This window comes from Metopolophium dirhodum, chromosome 1, assembly GCF_019925205.1.
Source record: "Metopolophium dirhodum isolate CAU chromosome 1, ASM1992520v1, whole genome shotgun sequence".
Classification (NCBI taxonomy): Eukaryota; Metazoa; Arthropoda; class Insecta; order Hemiptera; family Aphididae; genus Metopolophium; species Metopolophium dirhodum.
The window spans coordinates 65,635,971-65,650,036 of record NC_083560.1 but is presented as its reverse complement, the minus strand read 5'-3'; positions in this window follow the sequence as shown (position 1 = coordinate 65,650,036).

Below are 14,066 nucleotides of genomic sequence, written 5' to 3'. Positions count from 1 at the left end.
AGTTTGGCAGCGAAACCACAGATCGGCATATTCAGCTCTACGTAGTGAAGAACAAAAAACACCGTTAAGAAAATTCATTTTTATAATTTTGTTTTGATATATTAAAAAATATAATAGTAATTTTTTTTGTTATTAACTAAACCATTCCACCACTTTTATCGTAAAAAAAATTAAATACCTATATTTTAGCGTTCTTCATATTATACTCTCATAAAAAATGATGGGAACATCACTATCCATTACAATAGCATGGTTGACACCTACTGTACAGCAGAACGGTACCCACTTGTCCACCTTTTTATATTGTATTAGGTACCTACTATATTTATTGTCATATTAGTTTTTCAATATTAATATATTAAGTTTAAATATATGACGTGTTTTGTTATTGATGTATTTTCTTATGCCTTATTCATATTGTTGTAAGTACAAGGTTCTATATTTTTAATTCTTTTGCGCGCTGCCCCTATATACCTAGGTATATATTATAAAATATGCCACTACCAACTAACGATAATGACATTTTAGGCGCCGCAATTTTATCTGCCATGGGCCCCGCAAATCGTCAGGACGGCCCTGCATTAGCGAGTCGGAAGCTTTATTTGAAAGGTTATCGAACATCAGGAAAACTGAAAAACTTTAAATACAATTGGAAGAAAAAATAGAGAACAGTGAAGAAGAAGAAATACGTGCAGCATTTAAAGAGTCAGTGTTTACTCTTCTAGCAAAAATAAAAATATTCATACGTAGGTCAAATACATCAACAAAAACTGCTACTGAGAACCAAGTTATAAAATTACGGTGTTAGGTTTCAGAGTCATTAAAAGATGATCAATACATTATCAGTGAGACTCAATGACTGGAAATGGAGTCAGGGGTTGTAGATATATGAATCCAATTAAAATGGTAGTTGAATTAAGCGATATCGTTACACTTATTCAACGTTCCTAACGTCAACTACTACTTATAGAGAGTGGGCTGAATGCGGGCTTAGTGGCAATGAGCACTCCACCACTCCAAAAATGGGGACTGTTTTCAGATTTCGTGTCCAGTCTGAATATTTGAAAGCCTAATAAACCGAGTCATTGATTTCAGGGGTGACCCGTGTCTTGGTGAGGACAAGAATATCATAAGTCATAACAGAGAAACAAAGGAAGGGAGCACCTAATATTAACTAACTTAGTTTTAAACCATGTACATTTTGATAGTAGATTTTTAAATAAGAAATCTGAAAAGTATTAAAGCTAAGAGACAATGTTGAGGTAGAAAGATATATTTTTTTTAAAGATATAAATTCATTAATAATGTTATTACAGTAAATAAGACTATTAGAACAATTAAAACAGTTATTAGCAAATGATTTATGAAGGTGAATAATAATCATCAAACTTTGAACATAAATCAGCGAGACAACCAATAAGTTTAGAATTAAATACAGAGGGAACACCATTTATAAATGAAATAGTTGGGTCTGATTCCCCGGCCTATTTCCTACGTTCTAGTTCAGCTTGATAAGAACGGAGTAGTTGACACTCAAAAGTAGTTTTGCCTCAGACAATTCTTAGGCCGTGCTGAGCGGAAACTTTGGAAAAAACTGGAGGCTTCATCTTTTATTGGAAAGATCATTTTTAAGGGCCTTGGTTTATGTGAGCTAGGACCTCCTAAACGAAAGATCTTAAAGTTATTTGCAGGGAATAATGAAAGGGATCCCAATACTTTCAAAATATCAGCATTGTCGTCTATTGTTCTTTGAGTGGACGTAGTTAAGTAATTAAATTTGATTAAGGAATACTAAATATATACTATAATTTATTTGTATTACTAAATACATAATCATTGAGCTAGGGCTAGGATTTATATGCAATGAATGATGAAATATTAAGCATTTGTTTTATTAAAATGCATTTTAAAATGCAAATAAATACGTAAATATGCTAAAATGTACATAATACCACATAAATATTATTAAATAAACACATTTTCTATACATTTCTTTCAAATTACTTTAAATAAATATGTTGAAATATGCAAATAAAATATGATAAAATGAACACTTAATCCAACAACATTAAAAAAATTCTAAAATCTATTAACTTATTACATTAAATACTAAATTATATAATTCCATTAAATATCTATATATATAAAATTCAAATATCACTGACTAACTGATCGCTGTATATCAAAAACTACTTAACGTACGAACTTGAAATTTGGAATAGTGATTCCTCTAATACTTTCACAGTTCAATTAGAAAGGATTTGCCAACATTCACATTATAAAGAGGTGTTCAAACAGTGACCTTGGGTTCGCGATGGAAATTGGAAATTTAATTTGTATTTATTTTATGAATAGTTGCTATTGGTTATCCACGCAGATCAGGTACAAGTTTGAATCAAATCAAATTATTGAACATTGCCTACCAAGGTGAAAGAGTTTCCCCTTGTCCGCGATCCATAGTGGCTGGGTTGCACTTACTGCAGCAAGCTACACCCAAAATGAGTTGAACAATCATAGTTTTTTGAAGAATTGCGATTTTTTACGGGCAACAAAGTGCACGGGTTCAGCTAGTTAGTTTATATAATTATATTAAATATTAGTTTATATTATTACATGCTTCTATGACATGTTGTTTCAAATTTTCAAATACGAACGATTGGCTATTTGAATGTAGAATATAGATTTATATTGACTAAAACTCCTTTCTACATCACACGATGTTATTAGAGGTATTTAAATCACGCGATTTGTCCTGGAGTTAAATTAATATTAAAATCTTCTTTCATTTCATATTCACCGTTTACAATGTTACGCATTTTTAAAAGTATTTTGAATCCTTTATTCTTCTTTAGTACCAAATCCATTTTAGTTTTTACCAATTCTGCTACTCTCCAGTTATATTTATACAGTTAATCTTTCACATTTAAAATCAATTTTAAGCCCTCATCAAGAGATAGTGTACTTTTTTCTAAGCTAAGTAATAGCTTCGGCGAGAAAATAAAAATTACTTTTTAAATAAACTAAATAAATTTAAAAATTTAAAAATTTAAGTTTAAAAAATCAAAATCTAAAAAATCTATAGATATGCAATATTATATGCATAATGCATTATGTTCAAAATATGCAAAAAGAAATGGTTCTATTTAAACGAGAATAAGCCTTAAGTATCTGTTTTTTTTTTTACTTGACCGTTTTCTACATAGAGTTTGATAAAGTGTTTTTGTTGTGATTTCACCAATTTTTTAGAAATTGTCGAGAACAGTTTTTTTAGGGAATTTATTTTATCACTAAGTTTTTTTTTTTTTATTCAATAAGTACTTCTTTATTTTTATTCTTTGTTTGTACACATTATTTGACATATTTATAACTAAATAATACCAATATATTATTTTACGCGAGGTGCGAACACAGTAATAACTGACAACAGTTATTACACACTAATACACTAATACTAGTAATAATTACAATTTAACAAATTACATTAAAATATTAAATAATATATAATAAATTTAAGGTGGTTTAATGAAGCGATAGTCGATAACGAAATAAAACAAATGAAAAATACGTGAAGTTGTGAAATAGCAATAATGAAATTCGTCGTAAATTTGTCCCACCTAAGCTACCAAGGTCTTGTACTGCGTACACGACATAGAGTGGGGGAACCGGTCGACACGGCAGCACGAAATTCGGTCGCCGTGATTCCAAATTTCATTGTAATTTCTTACCTATTAAAAAGTTTGCACGTTTATTTTAATAACCTAATTTATTACAGTACGTTTTTTTACAAAAAAATCATCTGCACAATTTTTCTGATTTGTTTCTAATTCAGTAGGTAATTTGTTAAGTCCGGTTAAAAAAACAACAAAATGTACCTACACCGTTTAAATGGGCAACTATTGCTTCGAGATAATAATAATATAATATACACTGTCGTGCCGCCGCTATATATTTTTTTTACTTTTAGCTCGCTCCACGGCCCTGGCGTTGGATAGAAAAGAAAATCATCCAATCAGAAGTGGAGAACTACGACATTGATGCGCATACTGAAAAAGCTAGTACAACTGTGATAATACCTATTTATTTTGTCAAATAAATAATACCAACCATAACTATTATGTTATTAACAATTAGGAACGATTATACCAATAGATGATATTAAATTATTTTTTATTAGTCGTCTTATTTATATATTTTATATACATGTTTTGTGTAAAACTAATATATTATATTACTTACATACTTTTTAGTTATTACATTTTCTTATTTGAGATTTTAAGTTATATCAGAGATCGCAGGTGCTGTAAAAGTGTGATAAATTGTTAATATTTATCTTCACGTGAGCAACTAAAAAAATATAAATATTAGGGAGCCCCGAAGCTAATAATAGTTTTCGGAAAAATTGAGAAAAGAAAAATTTAAGTTGACAAATTGATAGGTATAACCAATAGATCCCCCCTCCCTAACTCATGAGTTATTATTAGAATCAGCCATGGTTAAAGTTCCCTTAATTTGTTTTCAAGTTAATCACAAAATAATACTTTAAGACTACCTATATGAGGTATTAATAGTATTAAATTTGTTAATAGGTCTATACTTTTTACTGATGATGATTTGTTAATGTGAAGGGATCCGTTGTAATTTAATGATTCCGAATTTGTATGAAGTGAATTAATTGTTTGTGTTCTTTTGATATCCTCAATCAAGCGAGCACTCAGAAATTTCGTTTTGGGGGGGGGGGGGGGCTTACAAATGTTTCTACTTTCCTTACACGCAGGTAAACAATTACCACTAATTTTTAATAATCATTTTTAAAATGTATTTTTACAAAATAGTACATAATATGTTGTATGTGTTTATAAATTATAATAATATTATATTCATAATATTTATAACTAAACATATTGATGTATTAATTTAAAATATAATCAGTTTTTGACTATTTTAAGTGCTTTTTCGGAATAAATGTTTTAAATTAAGAATAAGTAGAAAACAAGTAGAATTTATATTTTAAACTAGTAACCAAATTTGAACATGCATTCATAATACACAACGGCAAAATCGAATAAACTGAACTGTCTAAACGAGAATTCATGCAACAGACTGTCTCGACATCTCTACAGTCATAGGTAATTATTATTGTTAGGTAGGTTGTAGGTATCGTAGTTATGGATCAAAGGCGAAGGCTGACGATCCGACGTAGTCACTATAGTACAGTAGTACGGGCGTAGGTAAATTGAGTCCCAAACAAAATTACTGTTTTTCAAAAGCGGTGAATTGAGTCCCTTGTATAAAAGTTAAAGCGGTGAATTGAGTCCCTCGTATATTATTAGACTAGTTTTCAAAATTACCTATACGTATAATCGCGCGTGCACCATTAGTTATTGCGAGCATATAAGCACACAAATGTCATGTATTAATAAGATACTTATCTTATCGTATTTAGATGTGATTACTGTAGACTAGTTTTCAAAATTAACTATACATACAGTCGACAGTCGTGCACCATTAGTTATTGCGAGTATAAAGCACATCTATATCAACATTAATAATGGACGTAATGAAAAGTGAACGTAATAAAACAATTTTTATTTCTAATGGTTACAAATTTCGGTTCCATAAAATGTTAAAGAATGAAGTTCAGCGGTGGACTTGCTCCTTAAGTACATGTAAGTGCTATTTGAAAATCAATGATTCCAACACAGTTATTGATAGTTTTGAAGATCACAAACACAATAAACCAGACGAAAAAACTTTGAACCGCCAAAAACTTAGCAACAGTCTCAAACGAAAAGCTGTCGAAGATATTTCAAGTAAGCCATCCAAACTTTTACATTCTGAATTACAAAGAGAAAACGTAAATACATTAACTTTGTCAGATACAACTCTTATTAAAAGAAATATACGAAATATTCGATCAACTGTCCACCCTAATTTACCAATAACTGTAATTGAAACGCATGAAGTAATTAATAAAATAATAATTAAAACAAATACGGACGAACCCTTTATAATGGTTAATGATCACGATAATAATATTATCGGATTTTCAACAACGTCCAACTTAATGGTTTTATGTGATACAAATACGATATACGTTGACGGTACTTTTAAAAGTTGTCCTAAACATTTTTTACAAATCTTTAGGATTCACGCACTTGTGAATGAAATGTATGTCCCACTAGTTTTTTTTTATTGCCAAATAAGGAAACTAAATCTTATTTTTATTTCTTTTAAGATGGATCAGTGTACAATTGTTGGCTTAACATTTTCACCAAAATATATTTTTATTGACTTTGAAAAGTGCCGCGCAACAAGTTTGGCCAGCAATTAATATTAAAGGTTGTCGTTTTCACCTTGGACAAAGTTTGTGGAAAAAAATACAATGCCTTGGCTTAAGTACAAATTATAAAAAACGAAATTCAAAAGAAAGTAATTTTTTAAAAAAATTTTTTGGTTTACCATTTTTAAGACCGAACAATGTTTACGATTGATTCATTGAAGATATTATGCCAAAGGTTCCTGCAAATGAAAATATAAAATTATTCACCGATTATATTTTAAAAACATGCATTGCATCAGATTCTACATTCCCGCCTAATCTTTGGGCTGAATTTTCGACAATATCTAATCGTACAACAAATAGTTGTGAATCATTTCACGCAAAGCTGAATAGTTTATTTTATACTTCACATCCAAATATTTATATTTTTATTGATGCACTCAAAGAAATCCAATCTTATACATATTATATTCAAATAAGAAGTAAAGAGCTATGCAAAAAATCAAAACACAACATAGAAAAGGAGAATATATTAAGAGAACAAATGACGAAGTACAAAAATACTGAAATTAGTAGACTTCAATTTATTAAGCTCGTATCATTAAAATATTTACCCGTTTAATATCAAGAGTATTATTTATTATTATTATTAGGTATTGAAAATATTAACTATTATATGTATTCTGTATTATTCATTTAAAAGTTGACATTGATTACCTATTTAATAAGCATTATTAATTTACTAGAATAAATATTTTATAAGGTACTCAATTCACCGCTTTAACTTTTTTACAGGGGACTCAGTTTACCTAAAAATAATAATATAGGACTCAATTTACCAAATCCGAGTAGTACAGGCACGGATTAAGGGGGGGGGGGTATGGGTGCTCGGGCACCCCCTGTCGTCTGAGCCACTAATAAAATAAATTTGTATCCAAAATTACATAATCTAAAATAGAAAGGTGTAACCATTTTTTTTTTAGATTCTGAGCAAAGAGATGATGTGGTTTTTTTAATTTTTTTTCCTTTTATGATTCTTTATAAGTAAGTAGGTATGTCTACTTTTATCAAAAAAATATCTACCGGAAAGTTAAATAATATTTTTACATCATTGGATATTCTCTCGATTTCTTGTAGGGATTTTGATGTAGCGATTTTCTTATTTTGTTGTAATTCAAATTTCAAACACTGTAGATATTTGAAATGTATACACCATATGACATCTTATCAATTCCTATACTTGATAAAATGTACAACATATTGTAACCCGTTTTGTGCTGTTAACGAACATTTTAAATTAAAAATTTTTTTTGTTTTTTCTTTTAACTGCTAATAAAATTTTATTTGTTGGGTAAGCAATTGTTTTTAATAAGCGTGAAAATTAAATACAAGGCCCCTGCTCTATTTTTAGTATAGCAGTTGAAAAATGTTTTAAATACATATAGGTACACTTTTTTTTTATAAGCATTTAATGTTTGAATTATGGCAAAATTTGTCAAATTTAAAATTTAAAATTATTTTGTAGTTAAAAATGTATAAAATGTTTAGCTTTTATAGCTATGAAGATTGAAAATTTAAAACAAAGTTCCATGTAAATAGGTAAATAAATTACTTTATTCACAAAAATATCATAAAATATACTTCGTAATATTATAGTTTTCGCTCAGAATCGTTTTTCTTATTATACAATGATATTATATCATTGAATTCGAATTCAACACCATCCATTAAAGACTACAGTGATCCAATTGTAACCTACTGTACAGCAGAGCGACACACACTAGCCAGACTTTTTTTTTTGAGCACACCTTCTAGATCCGTGCCTGCAGTAGTACCTATATAATACGTTACCTTGTACCAAAAATCTATAAAAATAATTTTCATTTTATAGCTTATCATTATCTAATATAATATTTCATTCCGAAATAAAATATCATCAATTATTTATTTTTTATCAATTATAATGATTTTAATATATTTGTGACAAAACAATATGCTATAATAATGTAAAATCTAATATAAATAATTAACATTATGCTATAATAATAAAAAATCTAATATAAACATAATTTTTGTGTGTGTGTGGGAGGGGGGGGGGGTTAGCCTCTGGGTGCGCCACAGTGGCCTCAATATCAAACAAATTGTCATTCCATCGTAATTAGTCACTGTAAAATAACTATAAAATGTACGGTTGTATTAGCAAAAATTATTAGGTATAATTTGGTATTACAATTTTAAATTGTAATCAAATCACGAGAATCGCACAAAATATGTAAAATAATATTTGTCACCAAATTTTTACCAGTGGACAACTATAATGGTCGAATGTTTTTCGTTAGACTACAGGCACACGATAATTATTCAAGAATATCAAATATTTATTTTCTTGCGATACAGATTTTATCGCATGTGATAAAGTGCATCACGAATCACTATTTCAAGAAAGGGGTCCCTGATTCCGTCCACGCAAGCGCGCATCAGACGAAGAATATTGATCCAGAACTTTTACCCTCTTTCCGCTGAGTCATCGCTTGGTGGCCGCTTCGTCACTCGTCAGTCGTCTTCCCTTGAGAGGTGCATACCCAAGTTGTCGTGTTTCCTCCTTTAGCGTACGCCGTGATCGATCAAAAACCTTTTGTTTTGGTACGACGCGTTCCATAAAAGTTTACATCGCTCCATTTTTTGTCGTGCCGCAATTCACCGCGTACGATCGTTTGAAGTCAAATCGATGTGAGTATGCTTATGAGATATCATTATAATAATATTAATCCATTTATTTGGAAGTTCCGACGATCTTTGTCGCAAGAGGACGTCAGCGCGCCATTTGTTTTCTCTCTCTGCCCCACGCGCAATAATATAGCACATTTATGTAGAACCGACCATATTGTATCGTAACGTCTTTTAATATTTATGAACATTTTTAAATTGTAATAATTTATACGTTCATAACTGGCATACAATTTAAAATATCATAAAATAGCCAACGTAGGGACACAGGTAATGTTCTTAACTTAAAGTCAGATAATATGCGAATTCACTCGTTACATACAATATTATTTAAAGTGATAACACAGGGTTGGTTTTGCTAAACGTAAGTTTGCCATTTATATTGGGCGTGGGTTAGAGGGAGAAAACAAATGGGGTGCGTTGAACCGTAGCGCCGATAGTCGATATTAGACGCATATATATAATATATAAATTGTATTATTGTCATCATCCCTATATTATAATATACGCATACTGCGCAACACCATTGCCCCCGTCCCAGCTGCCACCACTCATCGCTGTTGACGCTGCCGCCGATCAATAAATACGACGATGGATATATTTGCCAACCCCACACCGTCCTTCAGATTGACATCCACGCATTCGAGACCAACGCCACTGATCGGGCTGTGAGTACCCACCGATCGGCATTGATAAGTCCTAATTTTTAATATTATTAAATAACTTAATTAAACAATAATATTGTTTTGAATCGTATTAAAATATGTATGTTTTAGGTACTGTTCGGAGAGACGTATTCGTTACTTTTTACCCACTTAATTATTATCTGTTACAATCAATTACAATATAATATACTTCACATCGAAAGTTATTAGTCACATTATGTCTTGATATATATACATTACGAAGTTATATAAGCTCAAAATCTGTGTAAAGTGTGAGTTGTCAGACCAACTACGTGTAAGAGCACGTCCGCGTAAAAATCATTAGAAAATTAATTTATAAATTAGCTATAATACGTTAAAATATAACCACTATTCGAAAATATACAACTGTCTCCGAAATAATGCAAAGTATAAGCGTCTAAGGTACATAAGTTGCACCTAATTTTTTAGATATTTTATATCTGATATCAATAGGATTACTGTAAATATTAAATATATCGATGAAAGATCTAGCGGACCGTCTCTTACTGCGTAACATGATGTGTGTGCTGCAGTTTAAAAGTCACACACTTGTGTTATGTAGCAAAAGATGGTCTATAACGCTTCGACGGTCGACAAAATGTGCATCGCTGACCAACACCTCCATTACAGACCATCCAACCAAAGAGCTGACACCAAATTTATTCTTTGAGTGTTTATAAAGGTGCAATAATAGGATAACTAAGAATATTAAATATAATATGATTATGAAAGATGTAGCAGCCCTTCTTTTTCAACGAAACATGATGTGTGTGTTGCAGTTCAAAAGTCACACGTTTCGTGTTATGTAGAAGGAGATTGTCTCTAGAGCTTAGATAGTCAACAAACTGCTCACCACCTGTATATCGCAGATCAACACCATTGTAGCCGATGAACCGACCAAGGAGCTGGCACCTAATTATTTGAGTATTTAAACAGGTTCAACTATAGGGTAACTATAAATATTAATTATATGATTATGAAAGATGTAGTAGCCCGTCTTTTTCGACGTAACATGATGTGTGTGCTGTAGTTTAAAAGTCACACATTTCGTGTTACGTAGAAGGAGATAGTCTATAGAGCCTCGATGGTCAACGAACTGCTGCCCAAGACTTCTTTAGCCGACCTTCCGACCAAAGAGCTGAAGCTTAATTTATTCATCGATTGTTTATAAAGGTGCAACTATAGTGTTACTATAAATATTACAAATATGATCATGAAAGATGTAGTAAACCGTCTTTTTCGACGTAACATGATGTGTGTGTTGTAGTTTAAAAGTCACACATTTCGTGTTACGTAGAAGGAGATAGTCTCCAGAAACTTGATGGTCAACGAACTAACACCACCTGTATATCGCAGATCAACACCTTTGTAGCTGATTACCTGACCAAGGAGCTGCGACCTAATTCTTTGAGTATTAATATAGGTGCAACTATAGGGTAACTATAAATATTAATAAAATGATTATGAAAGATGTAGTAGCTCATCTTTTTCGACGTAACATGATGTGTGTGCTGTAGTTTAAAAGTCACACATTTCGTGTTACGTAGAAGGAGATAGTCTATAGAGCCTCGATGGTCAATGAACTGCTCACCACCTGTATATCGCAGATCAACACCTTCGTAGCCGATGACCCGACCAAGGAGCTGATACCAAATTTTTTGAGTATTTATGAAGGTTGCAACTATAGGATTACTATAAATATTAAATATATCATTATGAAAGATGTAGCAGCCCGTCTTTTTCGACGTAACATGATGTGTGTGCTGTAGTTTAAAAGTCACAAGTTTCGTGTTATGTAGAAGGAGATAGTCTATAGAGCCTCGATGGTCAATGAACTGCTCACCACCTGTATATCGCAGATCAACACCTTCGTAGCCGATGACCCGACCAAGGAGCTGATACCAAATTTTTTGAGCATTTATGAAGGTTGCAACTATAGGATAACTATAAATATTAAATATATCATTATGAAAGATGTAGCAGCCCGTCTTTTTCGACGTAACATGATGTGGGTGTTGTAGTTTAAAAGTCACACATTTCGTGTTACGTAGAAGGAGATGGTCTCTAGAAACATGATGATCAATGAGCTAATCACCACCTGTATATCGCAGATCAAAACCATTGTAGCTGGTTACCTGACCAAGGAGCTGACACCTAATTCTTTGAGTATGTATATAGGTGCAACTATAGGGTAACTATAAATATTAATTATATGATTATGAAAGATGTAGTAGCCCGTCTTTTTCGACGTAACATGATGTGTGTGGTGTAGTTTAAAAGTCACACATTTCGTGTTACGTAGAAGGAGATAGTCTATAGAACCTCGATGGTCAACGAACTGCTGCCCAAGACTTCTTTAGCCGACCTTCCGACCAAAGAGCTGACGCTTAATTTATTCATCGATTGTTTATAAAGGTGCAACTATAGTGTTACTATAAATATTACAAATATGATCATGAAAGATGTAGTAAACCGTCTTTTTCGACGTAACATGATGTGTGTGTTGTAGTTTAAAAGTCACACATTTCGTGTTACGTAGAAGGAGATAGTCTCTAGAAACTTGATGGTCAACGAACTAACACCACCTGTATATCGCAGATCAACACCATTGTAGCTGATTACCTGACCAAGGAGCTGCGACCTAATTCTTTGAGTATTAATATAGGTGCAACTATAGGATAACTATAAATATTAATAAAATGATTATGAAAGATGTAGTAGCTCGTCTTTTTCGACGTAACATGATGTGTGTGCTGTAGTTTAAAAGTCACACATTTCGTGTTACGTAGAAGGAGATAGTCTATAGAGCCTCGATGGTCAATGAACTGCTCACCACCTGTATATCGCAGATCAACACCTTCGTAGCCGATGACCCGACCAAGGAGCTGATACCAAATTTTTTGAGTATTTATGAAGGTTGCAACTATAGGATTACTATAAATATTAAATATATCATTATGAAAGATGTAGCAGCCCGTCTTTTTCGACGTAACATGATGTGTGTGCTGTAGTTTAGAAGTCACACGTTTCGTGTTACGTAGAAGGAGATAGACTATAGAGCCTTGATGGTCAACGAACTGCTGCCCAAGACCTCTATAGCCGACCTTCCAACCAAAGAGCTGACACCTAATTTAACCATCGACTGTTTATAAAGGTGCAACTATAGGGTTACTATAAATATTAAAAATATGTTCATGAAAGATGTAGTAGACCGTCTTTTTCGACGTAACATGATGTGTGTGCTGTAGTTTAAAAGTCACACATTTCGTGTTACGTAGAAGGAGATAGTCTATAGAAACATGATGGTCAACGAATTAATCACCACCTGTATATCGCAGATCAAAACCATTGTAGCTGGTTACCCGACCAAGGAGCTGACACCTAATTCTTTGAGTATTTATATAGGCGCAACTATAGGGTTACTATAAATATTAAATATATAATTATGAAAGATGTAGCAGCCCGTCTTTTCGACGCAACATGATGTGTGAGTTGCAATTTAAAAGTCACAAGTTTCGTGTTATGTAGAAGGAGATTGTCTCTAGAGCTTCGATGGTCAACAAACTAATCACCACCTGTATGTCACCGATCAACACCTTAGTAGCCGATGAACCGACCAAGGAGCTGACACCTAATTATTTGAGTATTTAAACAGGTTCAACTATAGGGTAACTATAAATATTAATTATATGATTATGAAAGATGTAGTAGCCCGTCTTTTTCGACGTAACATGATGTGGGTGTTGTAGTTTAAAAGTCACACATTTCGTGTTACGTAGAAGGAGATGGTCTCTAGAAACATGATGATCAATGAGCTAATCACCACCCTGTATATCGCAGATCAAAACCATTGTAGCTGGTTACCTGACCAAGGAGCGGACACCTAATTCTTTGAGTATGTATATAGGTGCACCTATAGGGTAACTATAAATATCATAAATATGAACGCGAAAGATGTAGTAGCCTGTCTTTTTCGACGTAACATGATGTGGGTGTTGTAGTTTAAAAGTCACACATTTCGTGTTACGTAGAAGGAGATGGTCTCTAGAAAATTGATGGTCAACGAACTAACACCACCTGTATATCGCAGATCAACACCATTGTAGCCGATGAACCGACCAAGGAGCTGGCACCTAATTATTTGAGTATTTAAACAGGTTCAACTATAGGGTAACTATAAATATTAATTATATGATTATGAAAGATGTAGTAGCCCGTCTTTTTCGACGTAACATGATGTGTGTGCTGTAGTTTAAAAGTCACACATTTCGTGTTACGTAGAAGGAGATAGTCTATAGAGCCTCGATGGTCAATGAACTGCTCACCACCTGTATATCGCAGATCAACACCTTCGTAGCCGATGACCCGACCAA